Source organism: Arachis ipaensis, chromosome B03, assembly GCF_000816755.2.
Source record: "Arachis ipaensis cultivar K30076 chromosome B03, Araip1.1, whole genome shotgun sequence".
Taxonomy (NCBI): Eukaryota; Viridiplantae; Streptophyta; class Magnoliopsida; order Fabales; family Fabaceae; genus Arachis; species Arachis ipaensis.
Genome location: NC_029787.2, coordinates 15681173 through 15701688, shown reverse-complemented (window position 1 = coordinate 15701688; position 20516 = coordinate 15681173). Strand labels below are relative to the sequence as shown.

The window sequence follows — 20516 nt, the reverse complement described above, 5'->3', positions numbered from 1 at the left end:
TCTAATTCTTATCACTTTGTTAAAAAAACTCTTCAAGCCACCATACCTTATTGTATTTTATTATTAATTTTAGTTATAATTTCTATTAATCATATGTATAAGATGTATACATATTGTTAAACTAATAAAGTTTGGGATTAACATAAAACTTTAAGAGTATTGATTAATCTATAAATCTAAGATAATTTTAAAATGACAAGTAAAGTATTGTTTTTATCCCCAACATTTGGAGTAAGTTCCAAAGTTGTCTCTAACGTTTCAATCGTCCTATTTAAGTCCTTAACGTTTCAAAACTGACTCAATGTTGTCCTGCCGTTAGGGATCCGTTAACAGAATTGACGGCGGGATAAAATTTAGACAATTTTAAAACGTTAGGGACTTAAATAGGACGAAAACGTTAGGGACAAAAATGATACATAGAAATAAATTTTAATTTTATCCTTTAATAATATCAATTTTTTACTATACATAGTATTCAATTATTTATATAAACTTGCAGAAAAAAAAAATAATATATATACAATAAAATATAAATTATACCTTTTGTCTCTAATGTATCAAAATTCTTTAAAATTATAAAAAAATAAATTTATTTAAAATAAAAGTAATGTGATTAAGTGTAATTTATTTAGATGTAATTAAAAGATAATTGAATATTATGTACAATAAAAAATTAATATTATTAAAATAAAATAAAATAAAAATTTATTTTTATGTATCGTTTTTGTTCCTAACGTTTTCGTTCTATTTAAGTCCCTAACGTTTCAAAATCGTCTCAATTTTATCCCGCTGTCAATTCTGTTAACGGATCCCTAACGGCAGGACAACATTGAGTCAATTTTGAAACGTTAGGGACTTAAATAGGACGATTGAAACGTTAGGAACAACTTTAAAACTTACCCCAAATGTTGAGAACAAAAACGATACTTTACTCTTTTAAAATTTTATTTTTTATTATTTGTTTATGATCAATTATAAATTATAAGATGTACAATTATTGTTGCTGGAAATTGGCGTCGTACACACTTTAATAAAAAAATTTGAAAGAATATAGTACTAAGTTCAAAAATATCTTTGGTCATTCTTATATTTTATGTTTTGATCTTATCTTTTTATATTTATTTTTTTAAAAATTATCTAAACATAAAATAATTTTTTTTAGGTTTAATTACTCTGTTGGTCCTATAGTTTCGCAAAATTTTTAATTAGGTCCCTATATTTTTTTTCCTTTTAATTGAGTTCTTGCACAAAATTTTTTTTAATTGGGTCCCTATATTTTTTTTCCTTTTATTTAGGTCCCTAATACCAATTCTATTTTTTTTAGTTACGTCCCTATAAAATTAAGCCAATTACTACTAAGAGGGACTTAATTGAAAAAAAAAATTAGTGCAGAGACCCAATTAAAAAAAAAAAAGTATAAGGACCTAATTGAAAATTTCACGAAACTATAGGAATCAACAGAGTAATTAAACCTTTTTTTATTACTTTTTTTTTTAAAAAAGATAAAAAATTTAAAATTTTTTTAAAAGCCAATTTAAATTGATCCAACTCTTACTAAAATAAATGACAGACTTAGCCGTTTAGATAATATAATTTGTGTTTTCATTTTTAAAATTCTGTTTTATAGTATGAATTTAAGCACCAGTGAAAACTCGTCTACTAAACAGATAATCTTACTTGAAAAAAATGAATGAAATAAATTTAACCTCAAACAAATTACAATTATATTATATATGCATTATCGCTCGGGAATTCCACCCTCATTTGACTGATCCTGCGGGACTATTACACCTATTCTATTCCCGGATTCTTGGCTGTTGTGCATTGGGTTCGGCCTCTATTCTTCTCCCGTTTCCGTTGATAGAGTTACTTCATTAGCGTTTAGTCGGGTAAGATAATATATAAATAATATTTTTGAATAATTATTATCTGTATGTGAATAGGAATATATATTAAATTTATTACTACATTCCTATTAATAAAATAAAATTCGCAGAATGACTTCTTGACTAGCTAATAAGAACAGATACAAGAGCCATTCAACCAACCAATCAGAGATTTGTTTATTTATTTTTTTAACCAAAAATATGTTCTTAAAAGAAATATCGTATTTCTTTTTAAGTGCATCTAAAAAGATGAGCGGCTAATAAGCCCGAGAGAAAAGAAAAGATTCATAGTTATCTCTTAGTAATCGCAATATGTCCTACTTTATAAGAAAGTAAATTAAACTAACTTGTCACAGAAAAAAAAAAAAAAAACCCTAACTAAATGATATTTTTCCCGAAATACTAGTAAATCGCAGTAATAGAAAAGAGATTATTCTGTCATTGAATAATATGAATATGAATATATAGAACAGTATAAACCGCGTGGACTTTTCTTTGCAGGTACATGATTTTCACTACATTTAGTCATTGACAGCATTTGTGGGTGTTATTAATATTGATTCCTAAGAATGAAGACGTGGTGGTTAATATTCAAGCTTATTATACATTTAATGTTTTTTTAAACTAAATTCAATTAAGTTAGTTCAAATCCAATAAAAATTAATTTTATTAATAAGAGAGTAAATATACGTTCTAATTATTCTCACTAACGTAAATGTTTGTATGCTATATTCTTCCTTTTTTTTTCTTCGCGATTATTCTTTTTTTTCTTCTTCTTCGATAGTTTCTTTCTTATCGCCTTTCTTTCATTACTGTTGTATTTTTTTCTCTTTTCCTCATTTTCTTCTTGATACTTTTGTAACATTATATGTTTTTCTTTTTTTTTTATTTGATTTTTTTGTTTTATTTTTGCTTAAAGAGTAAAACAAGAATAATTATGAGAAGATAAAATAAGAAAGAGAAGATGAACCAGAAAAGAAGAAGATGACGATGATAATGAAGAAAAAGAAAATGAGAAGTCTTGAGTTATACAGAATTTATTAGAAAATACTACCGAGATCTTTTAATCATGACACAGAAGTTTCTCAATTTTGACAATAAATTTTTTTAACTGAAACACAAGTTCTTGTTAAAGGAGTGAAACAAAAATTATGAACAACATATTGATGGCTTTTCTGAATTTTAAATTTACATGCAATATTTTTATAGTTGATTGAGTCTTGTTTGTGTTTGTTCTAAATTGAGTTCATGTGTTATCATCATTAATTATTTTCATTATCATTCTGAGTTAAATGTGTTGTGCTTGTTGTCATTAACTTGGATTTGTTATAATTATGTCATATCAGATAGTTGTAATGATTCTGATGTCATTTAAGTCATGTTCATGACTTTTTCTGATCCAAAATTGACTTGGATGTATTTTTGTGGCTGATTAAATCTCATTTGTGTGTTTGTGCTGAACTGGATTTGTGTGTCGTTATTATTAAGTAATTTCGGTGTCATTTTGAGTTAAACGAGATGCACTTTGTCTCATTGACTTGGATTTAATATAATTAGGTTATACAAGGGAATTGTAGTGGCCTCTGGTGTCATTTAAGTCATATTCATGACTTTTTCTTATCCAAAATTGATTTGGATGTGTTTTTGTGGTTGATTGAGTCTTGTTTGTGTACTTGTTTTGGATTCAGTTTCTATGTCGTCATCATTAAATAATTTTGGTGTCATTCTTCTTTAAATAAGGTGCACTGTAACATCCAAACTTTTTGAATCAAATCATTATTTAATAACTAATTAATTAATTAAAATGGTAATGATTTAAGATTTAAATTTAAAATTTAAATATATGAAAGCACTAGTGGTAGTAAATCTCTAACCGACAATAAACAACCTTTTAAAATATAGTCATAATTAATTCTACATTTATTAGATTTGAATGATATTTAGTTATATAAAAAGATAAGAATACTAGCTCTATTCCTTAAGTTCAGTATAAAATCAAATTCAAATTAAATTAGGTAGATAAATCGGTTACAAGTTCATAGTAGAAAATCGCGCTCTTATCAGCCAGCCTGATATACTAACAGTATTTCGGGAATATCTCAAGCTGTGGTTATCCAATTGACTTCGTTTAAGATTCATTTTAAATATAATTCAATTCTCTATAAATTTGTATCTAATAGATATTTTCAAATTCCAAACGTAAAAAAAATTATAGGCTCACAAAGTGACAATTCAGATTGAAGATTTCACCTAAATGCCTCCTAACATAATCTGCACTACCTGAGAGCTATTTGATCCTTCCTTTCTCATTCTATTCCCTTTTTCTATACAAAACTTTCTAGTATACACAAAGTCTAGCTATGGAACAAGTCTCTCTTCACTAACAAACCGCATCTATTTGTATCGGAACACCTATCGGAACTTTACTCGAGGTAGGGGGTTTTGTGCTAATTTTTATATGTCATATCCTAAATGTTTTTGAACATATATGTTAGCATTGCACGTCATGATATAATGTCTCTTTTCTTCATACACATTATGCATTATAATAAAAATCTTATGTGCATAAAGAACTGAGGGAATGATCCTTCGGTAAGGGAAGGTGACCCCCAAAGACAAGATAATCGAGATGATCCTTCAGTAAGGGAAGGTGATCGACAAACTTTTGGGAACCTTCGGTAAGGGAAGGAGACTCCCATCAATTTTATATAATAAGATATCTTTGTTGATATAACTCTTTTCTTGTGTCTGTCTAAATAACCTTGATTGTAAATTGAACTGAGGGAATGATCCTTCGGTAAGGGAAGGTGACCCCCAAAGACAAGATATCGATATGATCCTTCGGTAAGGGAAGGTGATCACCAAAACGTTTGGGATAAGAACCTTCAGTAAGGGAAGGGGACTCCCACTTTTTATACCAGTTTGAGCTCAATACCTTCCATAAAAGCTACGAGAAAAAGTAATGAAAAGTGCAATGAAAAGTGTGATCATGATTGTTTTTCTTTTATCTTTTTTTATTTATGATTATGTTTATTATTGCATTCAAAGATCCTTCTTTTTTCCAAAGTTCTTTTGTGTATGATGTATGATATTGAATAATATCTTTATTTTATTCAGATCTATTATGTTTGACTTATCTATGGCAATGTTACTATTCTTCTCTTATTTATTATTTATTTTATCTTGCTTTATGGCCTATGAGAACATCATACCAAGGTTTATGAGTTACCTTTATATGTTTTAATGCTATAGGCATTTTGTTTGCATTACACATGTCATAACATAAGTAAATGAGAAGCATCTAAAAGTCACACCACTCCGACTAATCAAGACTTTTGAAAATAATAATTGAACAACATTGCATCATCACTGTTTTTATTTTAAAACTCGGAGTGGCTGGGGATGGATACGATGACACCATATAGATAAACTACTGAGAAACTTTTGTTTCTCACCCCTCTCTCCGTACCATCTTCAGAAACGATGCAGTACGAAGCAATACAGTTGAGGTGAAAAGACAGGTGCACTAGTGGGAGCAAGCTATCGAGGACGTAGATACAAAACATTAAACGTTTACCTTAAGAAGGAAGAATATGCGATTGTTTTAACCATAGTTAAACAAATTAAGAGAATTAGGATTTTTCAATTTCTGTTTCATTGGTAGTACTGATTCTTACATTTTTATATAAACATTTTTCTAGACTCTTCGTAGACTGGCTCAGAATTGTGAGGCTGCTAGGAAGAGTCAATTGAGGAAGAAGGTAAATTAACTGCTCCCAACCTGATATGTTAGATTGCTCAATTGAACCTAAACTTAAGCCCCCAACCATTGAATGATTGATATGTGTTGGTTTTTCAATAGGCATATGTGCAGCAATTGAAACTAAATAAGAGTAGCCTTAGGACTGATATATGAACTTAGGAAATGAAAACACCTAAAAGTGATGTTATACTAGCTACTATAGTTTTTTTGGCGGGGCTATAACTAAAATGACATTTTCTCAAAACTGATAATGTCAAGAACTCAAGATTGATAGGCAGAAGCCATAGGAATGTATCCAAAAACTTTGCTTTTTAAGGCGGAGATATGTACATTCTACAACCAAACAACTGAATTTACAAAATTTATTGGCCCTTGTTCTTTTTAAGGTTTGTTAATATTAGCTTTTATCTGTAGGTTGTCAATTAAATGTTATAGTATTTGCAATATTTTCCTATTGCAGATCATCTTGGCTAGAGAGTATCTAAATGATGTTTCCATTAGCAGAGAACAATTGAAGTACCTGATTTTTGAAGCTTTCCGAGGTGGTTGTCAGGTTAATTCTCTATAACTTGTTAAATTTCAGCACAATTTTTTTTATATATTTGATGTGTCGCAGGAGATATCCAGAAGTTATTTGAACTGATCGTGATTACTTTGATCCTTTTCCGATAGTCTCCATTTAAACCAGTGAAGCTTAGTTAATCCTTTTCCTCTTTTGATTTTAGAATGAATGCAATGTGGGATACACATTTATCAACATGCTGTCGGCATCACACATTATTCCATTCTATGAGGTTATTAGTTTTTTGTGCATATTTCTCATTGTAACTAATGTGTTTGATTCTAACTAATGTATTTGATTTTGCAGACATTTAATGGGAAGAAGTGGGAGAAGTTTAATAGTGAAAAAGTTGCTTCTCTGGCATATGCACGAATCCAAGGAAAGGCTGCACTGGTGAACCACTTCCAGAATTCAATTTCTGCACGCTGCCAATGAGCTGTGGAACTTTGAAAAACAGAATCTTCTTTTGTTTTTGATGTAGTATAGTTGAACAATACAGTGAGTTTATATTTTGAATCTTAGTTGACGTATCAATACACTTTGTTGATATATGGTTGTTACTTATTATTATAGTTGATGTATCAATATACTTTGTTTATATTTTGAAATTTATTGACTTGCTTGTTTATAGTTCTTTTCTTTTAATTTGATAATACAATGAACTTGTTTAAATTTATATTTATTTTGTATGAAAACAGGTTTATTTTGCAATGAAAAAATAAAAAAATTCTATTTTACTTTACTGATGGATTTACAGATGGATTTTCTGTTTGTAATTAGAGTGAGATGATTTTCTAAGGTTCAAATTATAGACGGAAAATCTGTCGGAAAAGCCGTCTGTAATTACAGACAAAAAATTCATCTGAAAATCTGTCTGTAATTACAGACAGAAAATCTGTCAGAAAATCCGTCTGTAATTACAGACAAAAAATCCGTCGGAAAGTTCGTCGTCTCCGGGAAATGGATGGAGAATTTACAGAGGGAAAATCCGTCGGTAACTGGTAAAAATCCGTCGGTAATTTTCCGACGAAAAAAAATCCGTCGGTAAATAATTTTCGACGGGGCTTTTACAGAGGGACAAAATCCGTCGGTAATTTCGTCGATAACCAAAAATCCGTCTGTAATAAAGACTAAATCTGTCTGTATTAATCCATTTTCTAGTTGTGTGTCCTACTAAACAAAATTCAGATATTCGCATTTGGCATACATGTATGACATTCATATATGTCGTGTTCTTCTCTACAATTATCAACTTTCAAGGTATATTTTTTTACTTTGAACTATTTTACTTTTATAATATATATTATTCAATATATGTTGCGACTTTATACCTATTCATTTTCTCAATTTATCTTATTCATGTCAGACCTTCACTATAAATTGTAAATATTCAATAACTAATTGCTTTGAGCGAGAAATTTATCAATAAGTTGTTGTGGGCCAAAAAAATTTCCAAGACAATTAACCATTATATCTCCGGATCATACAATCGATTCCGTCAATGGATATCTATCTCTGAACTTTTCAGTTCACATACAATCAAATGCTAAAATTGTTATTAAGCGGAAAAGTATTCCCCCACACAATTATCTTGATCGAATGACTCTTATCACTTAATTATTTTTTGAACAAGTGTCGACATAATAACCCGACTAAGCTTGGGGGCTCACCATATCATTATTCACTTATCTTTTAAACGAGTTATAAATCATTTTATTTTCTAAGCTTAGCCTAGATCATATAATCGGTAGACAAAGCTTGGGGACTATGATCCGTCACCTTATAACTCGATCTTTATTGTGCATTATGAGTTATAACTCGGTTTTAATTATCATTCATTCTATAACCGACACCTTCATTACCGACTTAATGACCATTATTCTGACTTAATGATCAACGGTCATACCATAAACTCTATACCTATAAAAGGCACCAATTTCTATATACACCATACATTCTAGATACATTCTATATTCATAGAATTATTATAATATACAACACATGATAACTTTTATTTCATGTCTTACATTCTATATTCATAGAATTATTCTTATACCTCTTAAACACTTACTGACTTAAGTGTCGGCGTGTCTTTTGCAGATACCCACCCCCTTGTTCTCTCCTTGCCGACGTATAACTCATCCCGACGAAAAGCTTAAAGACGTTCATTAACGGATGAGCTATACACTGGCCAAACTCAGCAAGAACAAAATCTATTCTCAGGTACCTCCCTCCATTCTTCTCTTCCTTGTTTTTTCACTGTATCTTACTACTAATTAAGAAGATCCTTAGAGAAGAGGACTAAGGGAAATTAAAGGTGTTTCATATACTTATATCTTGACTTTTTCTATCTTCACTTTTTGGTGGTATCATTCTTCTAACGTTTTTCAATTTCATATGATACTATTATCTTCATCTTATTTAATCTTTGTTTTTGGAGTGGCAAAACAAGAACTATATCCAATTTCTGCATCTTCTATTCCAATCTACATAATATGTAGTTAATGCATCAGATGTTGGTGAGAACCAAAACTAACTTCCATTTGTCATTAGTTGCAACTAAATACACAGTTGTAAATATTAATAACTATTTAGAATCATAGTTATCCTGCCTTGATGAATAAAAAGTATTAAACGGTTGGTAGTAAGGGAAGCTGGTAATCACTTTATCTTGAAACAGATGGTAATTTTGCCCTTTCCATTCTTTTTTCTGTTTAAATGTTTCTAATTTCCAGCTTAGGGATTTGATCACCTGTTCTGAGCTTGTTGCACGATTCTACTCTATTTGTGGTTTTTTTTTTGTGTGGATAAATGCATTTGCTTTAGTTTGAAATGAACAACATTTTATCTCAATTTGAGCTTAAACTATTTATATCAAGCTATTACGTGTAGTTGCTACTCTGAATTCTTAGCTCAGTTTACTGATTGGAATTTATTGCAATTACCTAGTATATGAATTTATGAATTTTAGTTGTATATGAATTTACTTATATTTAGTTAATTTTACTTTTAATTCATCCCAGGCAGAGATTTCATTGCTCCTTGCAAATGCTAAGGTACATCAAAATATGTACATCGAGAGTGTTTGGATCACTGGCATGAGGTTAAGGTATGGATGCTGTCTATATTTTAGTTTCAACGGTTTGTATACTATCGCAATATCAATCTGTATACTGTTTGCATTGGGTAACAACTATGTGGTTCATAAGTGATGAATATGATTACTAGTTTAAAGGTTGCCAACTTATGTGACAATGAGCGGATGCCACTTTTGTTGATATTCAGATTTCTTTTTCTACCTATTGTTATTAACCTATAGCAATTTTAATCTATGGTGTAGTTTGAATTACTCTATTAAGGAATGCATGTGTATAATGTAACAAGTTCTAAGCTATGAGCATCAACTAATCTTATTTTACTTTACTCTTTGTTTTGGATAGAAATATTAATTCCATATGACTTCTAAGGTAATAATGTTAAAATCTTAAATGCCTTCAACTAGGTGAATATATTTGTGATTAGATTTTATATTAATGTTGTATCAAATGTTAAATTTTTAGTTTTAGGTGATTTTCCATATTCCACTTGTTGAGTAAAACACTGACCCAATTTTGAACACTGTTTTGTGTGAATTTATTGTGTTTGATTTGATTCCTTTTCCTGTGTTCTAGAACTTGACTTTATTACTTTGTTTTTCTTGATTGCTTATTGTTGTTGTTTGGAAGGAGGTGTTTAAAAGGGCTATAATGCAGCCTGGGCCACCTGAGCATTTTTCTTTACTGACAGTTCTAGAATTCATCAAACCTCAGGTATATCCATCCTCTAATCTTTTGAGAATTTCAAATGTAGTGGAGAATTTTGCATTTATGATTCTACTTTTAATATTGTGCAGTGAGGGAGAAAGATTCAATATACACAGTGAAAGTCTGAACTCCTTTTCTAATCATGGGTGGCAGGATTATTGTACTACTTTAACCATTTTCACACATATCAACATCACAGCAGAGGACAGTTCCCCACACCGTCGAAGAGGATGACCAAAGGCACTGCATAGGCTACATCGGGAGAACACTGCCTCGGTATTAATTTCACCCATTTCCCATTTTTGTTCTCTAAATTCAATTCGGTGAAGGTTTCTTAGTTCCTAATAGGTCAATTATCGGTACCGTCTTTCCAGATAACCTGAATGACTTGCTGAGGTTTCTGCGGCGCAATGACCCGCAAACTCGTGACGTGTTCAAGCAGGTGCGCAAATGGAACAAGGTTTCCAAGGATTTGATTCCGATCATTGAGCACTACCAGGAGGATCGAAATTTGCTTTTGAATGCAGGTTTAGCTTTGCTTTTACTTATTTGAATTTGCATGAATGATGCTGATTGTTGTGGGTTTGATTGATTTTTGGTTGTTGATGGATACTCAGTGAAGGTTTTGGTGTTCTTTACAATGCCAATTGAACCAGGTTCCACGGATATTCGGCAGCAGCTTAAGTATCTGTGGAGATTGAAGTCTGTAGTGATGAGTAGTGATGTATGTGAAGACCACTCGAGAATTTGGAATGGTAAGCTTTATATTGTAACTGCTGTTGAAAATCATTAGAAGGGAAGGAATTGGGAACCTCTAGTTTATGTGCAATTTCTTATTTAGTTGTTCTGTTTTACAGTGATGCATTCACTGATGGAAATTGGTTTATTTCTTATTTATTGGGAACATCTAATTTGTTCTTATTTAATGGCATATATAAACCATGGGAACCTATTTACCAAGTATTTGTTGGTTTTCTATTGTGGGAGTTGGAGCATTTTGAATTGAATATGTATTTCTTTAATTGTTAAGGCAAAGATAATAGTAATATGATTTAACTATGACACGGGCTGGACTATTCTATACTAATGTTTCCTAATCACTAAATCTTATTGACTACTTGTGTGCCCCCTTTATATGTTTGTGGATTTATATTAGGTGGGTTAAGAATGGTGAATTTATTGGGTTAACTGAAATTGATGCTCAATTACCTTATGTCTTATATTAAATAGACATTGTCTACTGCCATTGCATGATCTTTCAAGAATTAGTATCAAATTAAACTTTTTAACGGGATGTCCTTCTTTGGTCTTATATATCATTCATTCTTTCCATTTAGCAATTTTGTTTGAGTATATACCCATTTTGGTTCTCAAAGAATTTCAGACTGGATACTTTAGTCCCCAAATAAAATTAATTACTTGATTGGTCCCTAACAATTAATTTTGTCAGTCACTTAGGTCCTTTACTCCGTTAACTCTAACGGAGGACAAAATAGTCTTTGACAACTCTAACAGGAGACAAAATGGTTCCTGACAACTCTAACAAGGGACAAAATGATCCCTGACCCCTTTATTCAAAAACGACACTGTTCTTCTCCAATTTTTATCGTATCTTGCATAACCCTAACATTCATACTCTCCTTCTTTACCTTTACAGTCTTCTTTTCCATCTTTTCGGATCCTTCCTCCTCTTTAGCTCCAATATTAAGCCATGGTGTAATTGTCACACGTGTCGCATCTACCTCAACATGTCATGGACCACACACTTTCTAAATCTTTGTGACTGGTACATCCACCTCCTCTGCACTTCACCCACCAAAAGCATCCACTTTCACGTCTTCAATAACATCACCTCCAACCCCGACACGTCCACAACATCCTCAAGACCAAGTTCCACAACTACTCCAAGGGCACGCCTTTCTCCACTCTCCGGCAAGCAATATAGATTGTTGGACATTAGGACATCATGAGAAGATTCTTCTTCGACATCATATGTAAATTCTCATTTAAAATAGACACCGAGTGCTTCATTTCTTCTTTTCCAGAGTCCAAGTTGACAGATAGCTTCGACCTCGCATCCAAGCTATCAGTACAACGAGCAATGTCGCCGTTGCCGCTTATATGAAAACTGAAGCGATTACTGAATATTGGTTTGGAGAAGAAGCTGAAGGAAGCGATCGGAGTGGTGGACAATGTGGTCATGGAGACGATAGGGTAGAGGAGGAGGGAGATGGCAACGATGACGACGGGTCTTAACAAATCAAACTTGCTGTCTAGATTCATGGGATCCATCAAAAACGATAACTAGTTGAGAGACATATGCATTAGTTTTCCGAGTATGAATTGGTTAAGAACAAGTTGATGATTTTTTTTTCTTGTGAACATTAAATTTATAGAGTGTGCATTGTGTAGTTTGAAATTACAATATTAGACTGCTAGTGTTATGCGAGATATGATGGAAATTGAGAGAGATCAATGTCATTTCCGAACAGAGGAGATCAGAGACCATTTTGTCCCCTGTTAGAGTTATCAGGGACTATTTTGTCCTCCGTTAGAGTTAACGGAGTAAAGGACCCAAGTGACTGACGAAATTAATTGTTAGGGACCAATCAAGTAATTAATTTTAGTTGGGGACTAAAGTGTCCAGTCCAAAATTCTTTGAGGACCAAAATGGGTATATACTCATTTTGTTTCATACTTAATGCTATGATATGCTGGTTACAGGGGTGATGCCGACAGTGCACTAGACCGCTTGTGGCAGAAGAAGAAAGCCGATAAGGTATACTAAACAACCAGATTTGGTTGTTTGGTACGTGATTATTTGTGTTTTGGTTTATATTGTTGTTATGTATATATTTGTCTAGACTCTGTTATGACTGTGGGTAGTGGGTACGGACGATATAAATGAACTTAACTGCAAACCCCGACCTTACTAAGAACTCTCCAATTCTTATTCCTTCTCTTCAGATGGATACGGGAGTTCTATTTTACGAGGTTGATCATCCTTACATCCACGAGGATCCAGTGCACGGCGAGTACTATATTGATTGTGCGGAACCACGTATACGTAATTATGTAGTACGTGGTATCCATAATCTGATCCTGCCTGTGTCCCTCTTGCTCCTTTGGAATAGGTGGCTCAATCGACTCTGGTAGGGGATCGAGCTCAGGTGGTAACATAGGAATACCTCACTCATCAAGAACAAAAGGTGCAAGAGGTATCTCATGGATGAGCTGTGTCGTAATAGGCTCATCAGGCAGAGGAGGGTCTGGTGGTGGAGGATAATCAGGTGGAGGAGGCATCTGCTCCTTAGGATGAGGTATCCCAGGTCTCCCAGGGTGCAACCAGGAAGGAGGAAAGTCATAAGGTGCATCGAGATCAAAGAAAGGTATACTGATTGGATGCTGAAAGGGTTTACCACGTACTACATAATTACGTATACGAGGTTCCCCACAATAGATATAGTACTCGTCGCGCATTGGGTCCTCATGGATATAAGGATGATCAACTTCGTAAAACAGAACTCTCGTGTCCATCTGAAGAGAAATAGGGTAAGAACTGGGAAGTTCTTAGTAAGGTCTGGGTTTGTAGTTAAGTTTGTTTATATCGTCTGTGCCCACATAGTCATAACAGGGTCGAGATAAATATATACATAACAATATAAGCCAAAATACAAATAGCAGAAGTAACAAGAAACATATGCACAATCACATCCAATATGCAACCACATAATTATGCATAATACTTGTTTGCGCATAATTTTGTCGGTAACAAAAAATCTATTTGTAGTAAAGGCCAAATTTGTCTGTAAATTGGTCTGTAATAAGCAATTTTCTAGTTGTGAAGGTTTAATAACATTGTTTTATCAAGTACTAAAGCAGGACCCGTGCTAAGGGCATGACAAAATAACCACGCACACCCTCTATGAAAAGCCAATTGATAAATATAAATGATCTATTTTTCAACAAAAAAAATTGCATTCCATCGCTTAACAATGATTCATTAAGGAGATGATATAACATATGTAATACGGTAATAGAAAGAATAACATTTTCATAAATAAATATATGCAACTATGAACACAATGTAAGTTATGTTCATAGTTAATTACTATAAGAGAAAGAAAATTGTAAAGAGAAATAGAAACTAAAATTTTATCACAAAATAAACAATTCATCTCATCAAATGTTTAACATTCCATTATGATAATTTATTCGATTTTCTAGGTAAAAAGTTGAAAACCATCAATCGCATATATACAGTTTCATCACATTTATTATTAACATTTTTAATACGGCTTTTTCATGTTGAGAAACAACTAAAATATTTTTTCTGCTTCTTTTACATGAATTCTAAAATTATTCTTCTAAATTTCAAAATTCAATTCTCTTGATCTCCAATCCCAATCAACTTATTATTTTCTTTTTAATAATGAAGTATAAGTTTTGCCAGTTAATTACATGTTCCAAAAATAAAATAATCATGAGGCATTGGTACAAAGCCTTTTTTTTTTAACTCTTTTAATTTAAAAATAGAATAAGCATGCAAGTGAAAAGTTTCATCAAGAAGAGGACTAAATAAAAAAGAATTAATTAGCAAAGTTAGATCGCCAAAAATTTCTTTCAATAGTATCCTAAGGAGATTTAGTACTCTTAAATATAACAATTAAACTTTGTCCCTCTGAATTATAAACCTTGTATGACAAAGCTATAAACTAAATCTCTTTCAAAGGTTAATCATTCAATTTTCTTTAGAAGCATTCTTCTAATTTTCAAATTTTGGTAAGGAAAACAAATTAAATTTAGAAAAAAACTAATACTCAAATAAAATTATGGTAAATAAATAAAATTGAGGAGAAATAAAAAGTAATATAATAGAGGATTCTAAACTTTTAAATGAAGAAAAATTTTAAAGAACTTGCTCAAACATAAATGATGTCTCAACATAATATTTTCTTCAGTATAATATAACATAATACTTTCAAACACAAAATGATAACTAACTTAAATAAATATAGAGTTTTACAAACTTATTTTCTAACATCTATAAAGGTAAAGTACTCCCTTAAACTAAAAATAAATAAAAATAATGAATATAGTTTTTTGCCCAAAAACATAAGAAGAAGAAAATTATATTATGGCATCTAAAATATATTCCTTTCGATGAATCAAACATACACAACCTACTAAACCTTAAATCTCATGATCTTCACACATAAAAGTAAGTGGAAAATTAAGATGATCAAACTATATTGTTAATCAACTTTCAAAACTATATGAAGATTGATAATGAATGAAATTATTTCTTCCCACTCCAAGGTCTTTTCCTTCACCACAGCAGCTACTTCACTCATCCTCTAAAAAAATAACATTTCAAACTCATTAACAAACAAAAACAACTATTGTCAGAGTCTATTTCACAATTAAAATTAAATTACAAAGCTCCATCACCTCTTCATCATCATAATCATCATTCACCACAGATTTTGACTTATTAGAATCTCCACCCTCATTCTAAACATTAAAAGAGCTCAATCATAAGATTTGTATAAATCACAATATAAGAGAGAATGAAAATATTGAGTTAAAGCAATTATGAATCTTTTGTTGTAGGCTTTGATATTCTCCTCATATGCTAGTATGTTCTTCGTAAAACAACAACAAAAGCAGAAATAATTGTTATTTGAAGAAAAAAGAATAATAAAAGAGAATCAGAGAACATGTTTGCTTTGCTCACAGCATCGGACATGGATTTCCACCTGGCACCACCAGTTTTTCCAACCTAATTGGATTTCAAGAAAACATTAGCCTATCAGAACAGTATACAGCATTGAAAATTTGAAATCTCTGAGAAAAGAAGAAAAATGATAACAAAAAATAAATAGATAATAAAAAAAATTCAAAGAGCTTGATTACATAGAATTGAAAATAGGAAGAGCTTGATTATATATATTTCATTGGATTTAATTGGTGCATCAAGAATTCAGAACGAAGAGCAATGGTATCGTGTTCTAGTCCTTCGATCCTGCATTATTGATTATCCTAAACAACATCCAAATGAAATTTCACCTTGTTTTAACAATAAACTCGTGAAAGAACACAACTTGAACATTATTTGGGAAGAGCAGAACTCAGAAAATGTAACCAAGGAATGGGTGGATCAAAGAGTTGAATAAACAAAGGAAGCAAAAAAAAAAAAAAGAGAATCGTTGTTCGAGGATTTTTGCATTGAGACCGAATTATACTGAACCAAATCCACACCTATTTTACATATACCTTATGGGTGTGGAAATTTCAAAGAGAAAGCTGAGGGAATCAAAACACTCTGGTATGGGAATCAGTCTCAAAACTAATTCGAACTAAAAAATAAAAATAATAAATAAAGCTCGAAGTATACTCCATTTACTATCACCAACTTAAAAGAGAAATCCAAAGAAGAGGAGTTAGTATATACGTACTAGTTTGTTTCTTGTGTGGATGAGCCTTATGCGGAACTGAAATTGAAACTCAAGGTTTGATTCTGTATTTTTGTGTGAAATCAAAAGGAAGAAAAAACGTTATGAGATGGAAAGGGATAAATTGGAAAAATGAGAAAATGGAAATTGGGGAAGAGCAAGAGTGAGGAAAATCATCTTCCATAATTCTATAAAAGGGTAAAAACGAATCTCTTCTTTTCAATTTCAATTTTTGAATTTAAAATTTAAATTTTAAATAATTAAAAGTTAGCCGTATAAAATAAATAGATAAAAACAATTTAAGGCTGACCCCGTTGAATAGAAAACACAGCTTCTGACAAAATTTGTTGTTTCATGCGAGAGAATTCAACCACATGTTATTATAATTGAAGAAATAGCAATATACTGATAATATTAGTGATGAGAAAAAATTAAATCACAAAAATAATATCAATATATTCATATTCGGGTCACAAAGGATAATTTTCATCCAATAAAAAGTGTTGACATAAAGATTCTTCAAGTAGATTATGGATAATGGAAATTCCATTTACAAATGATTTGGTACATTGCGAAAAAAAAAAGGTAAAACAATTAAGAGATTATTATTAGGGTTAAGTATGGTTTTGGTCCCAAAGGTTTTCAGCCAGAATCGAAACCATCCCTCATCTAATTTTCGATTTAGAATCATCCTTAACGTTTTTTTTTTGTATTAAAATCGTCATTTTTATTTTTTTTGGACAAAAATACCCTCACTACTACCAACACAATTACCTTCTCCACCACCACCACCACCACAATACCAACACCACCGGAATTAAATTAAAAATTTTATTTAAAAAGATGATTTTAATACGAAAAAAATATTAAGGATGATTCTAAATCGAAAATTAGATGAGGGACGGTTTCGATTCTGGCGAAAAAATTTTGGGACAAAAACCATATTTAACCCTTATTATTATTTGAAAAGAATGTGAAAAAGTAGCAATTGGGTGAAAAATCACCTGGATACTGTATAGCATGATATCCTTGAGGGGAGAGGAGCGGTTCTGCGTTGCGGAGGTAGCGGAGTATGCTTCACAGATAAGATCACGTAAAGCTGCTGAAGATCACGAAATCTGTGTTTTTTTTTCATTCGTTTCGCACGTGTGTATTTTTTTATTTAATTTTTTGTGTGTTTTTCATTCGTTTCGCACGCGTGTGTATGTTTTTATTTATTTTTTTTTGTTTTTTTCGCTCGTTTGGCACATGTGCATGTTTTTTGCTCGTTTCGCACGTGTGTGTTTTTTGCTCGCTTCGCACGTGTGTGTGTTTGTGTGCTTTTTTGTGATTTTTTATTTTTATTTTTTATTTTATTATATATACATTTTTTAAGCGTGCATAGGCATGAGTAGTATCAGGAGCCTTTTCATCCCCTAGGCACACTAGCAAGCACGTTGTGGTTGAGGTGTGCCGCTGGGGTCCCCCGCCCCGAGTCCAAGGTCGAGCACACAAAACGAGTGAAAAAAGAAACATACACGTGTGAAACGAGCGAAAAAAAACACACACATGTGCGTATTTTTCGCTCGTTAACGTGTGTGTGCTTTTCGCTCGTTTAGCACGTCTGTGTGTTTTTTTTTGTGTTTTTTGCTCATGTCGCACGTGTGCGTGTTTGGAAAGCTCTCAAAATTAACTTTCGAACGCCGTTGAGACTGCGTCAATTGGACTTCTGTAGCTCGCTCGTTTTGCAGGTGTGTGTGTGTGTGTGTTTTTTTTTTGTGTTTTTCGCTCTTTTCGCGCGTGTGCGTGTGCGTGTGCGTTTGTGTTTTTTTTTTGTTTTTCACTTGTTTCGCGCGTGAATGTTTTTTTATTTTTTGTTCTTTTATTGTGTTTTTCGCTCGTTTCACACATGTGCGTATTTTTCACTTGTGTGTGTGTTTTTTTATTCTTTTATTGTGTTTTTCTCTCGTTTTGCATGTGTGTGTTTTTTGCTCATTTTGCACGTGTGTGTATGGGAAGCGATGAAATAAGGCATGAAGAAGAATGTGAGATCTCACCGCTATGTTCTTGAACTCCACTGCATATCCATCACCATATCCACCACCACCACATTGCTAACCACCACGAACTCCACTACCACCACCACCACCACCGCCATAGCAATGTTTAGTGGAATCCATGTGATGACCAAATTGGCACCGCGTTCTTGATTCCTAGGTGCGGCACCACATTGATGCTGCGCTCTTATCGTCGCATACAGATCGAACAACGCTTTTATCATGCTCTGCAGTTCTAGCCTCGTAGCCATCTGCTTCAAGATCCTCCTTTTTATTTCTACATGCTTGACCATCTTAGCTTCTTGTTCCATCCTGGATCCAGATGCTAGAGTGAGGAGCAGAAAGAATTGGAAAATTGATTTATATTCAATTTTAGGTTCCAGATCAAAATTTAAATTTTGAAATTTCACCCTCCTTGATGAATCTTATTCGTATATAAAAAGACAATGAGAAAAATACAAAAAGAAAATACCATAGATGAAGCCAAGTCTCGCTGTATGTGCTCTCTGTGCCTGCCATTGATAAACCACTATTTTATGGTTTATCTTGTGCTCAATTGAATAGATTTTATCAACTCTTTACCCACTTATTCATACTATTTGCATGAGTTTATATTCTCCTTCCTGATTTTGTGCTATGATTGAAAACATGCTTCTTTGGCCTTTATAATGCTAATATTAATACTCTTTTATCACCGTTAGATGCCTTGATATGTGTGTTAAGTGTTTTCAGAAATTACAGGGCAGGAATGGCTTAGAGGATGGAAAGGAAGCATGAAAAAAGTGGAAGGAATACAAGAAGTTGAAGGAACTGCTAAGCTGTCCAGCCTGACCTCTTCGCACTCAAACGGCTATAACTTTAGCTACAGAGGTCCAAACGACGCGGTTCCAGTTGCGTTGAAAAGCTAACATCCGAGGTTTCGATTTGATATATAATATACCATAGTTTCCCTGACGCTAGGCGATGCGAACACGTCATTCACGCGGCCGCGTCGCAGTGACGAAAATCAGCGTGTTTGAATTCGCAACCAGCGAATTCTGGGCTGTTTCTGACCCAGTTTGCGGCCCAGAAAACACAGATTAGAGGCTATAAAGTGGGAGAATGCATCCATTCATCAACAAGCTTTTATATTCACAATTTTAGGAGTAGATGTAATTTTTAGAGAGAGAGGTTCTTTCCTCTCTCTTAGGATTAGGATTTAGGATTTCTCTTAGTTTTAGGAGTGACTCTCAATCCCAGGTTTAATATTCTTTTTATTTATTTTCTCAATTTAATTTATGAATATCCATGTCAGATTTAAGTTCTTTTGTGAATGCAATTCGAAGTATTTTCAGATTTAATTTTGCTTTGCTTTATTTATATGAATGCTTTTAATTTAATTTAGATATTTCTCCTTTTGGCTTTGGTTAAATTGTTGGAGACACTTGAGTTATCAAACTCATTGTTGATTGAAAATTGAAATTCTTCAAGAATTAATTCGAGTTCCAATAACTCTAGCATTTCCCAAGAAAAGACTAGGATCTGAGGAATGAAAATTAATTCATCCACTTAACTTACCTTCATAGTTAGAGGTTAACAAAGTGGGAGAAAAATCAAATTCTCATTACAATTGATAAGGATAACCAGGATAGGACTTCCAGTTCTCATACCTTGTCAAGAGTTTATTTTACAATTATTTATTTATTTTTATTGCTTTGAAAATATACCTGTGCCCATTGCCCAAACTCCAGAACCCCAATTTACAAACTCATAACCAATAATAAGAATATACCTCCCTGCAATTCCTTGAGAAGACGACCCGAGGTTTAAATACTCAGTTATCAATTTTAAAGGGGTTTGTTACTTGTGACAACCAAAACGTTTGTATGAAAGGACTTTTGAAGGTTTAGAAACTATACTTGCAACGAGGATTTATCCGCAAATTTCTAGACCACGCAAAAGTTCTCTCATCAAAATGGCGCCGTTGCCGGGGAATTGCGAACGTGTGCCTTATTATTGGTTATTGTAAATA

The 20516-nt window shown here is 32.4% G+C and overlaps 2 long non-coding RNA genes across 2 annotated transcripts; one reads left to right on the top strand and one right to left on the bottom strand.

Annotated features, from left to right (window-relative positions):
- LOC107634222 lies at positions 9649–11349 on the top strand. The gene is made up of 4 exons (XR_001618798.2): positions 9649–10020; positions 10104–10290; positions 10389–10541; positions 10632–11349. It is a non-coding gene; the product is annotated as an uncharacterized LOC107634222 (long non-coding RNA).
- Positions 14983–16679, bottom strand: LOC107634221. Its single transcript, XR_001618797.2, has 3 exons — positions 16473–16679; positions 15466–15796; positions 14983–15371 (listed from the first exon to the last, which is right to left on the bottom strand). It is a non-coding gene; the product is annotated as an uncharacterized LOC107634221 (long non-coding RNA).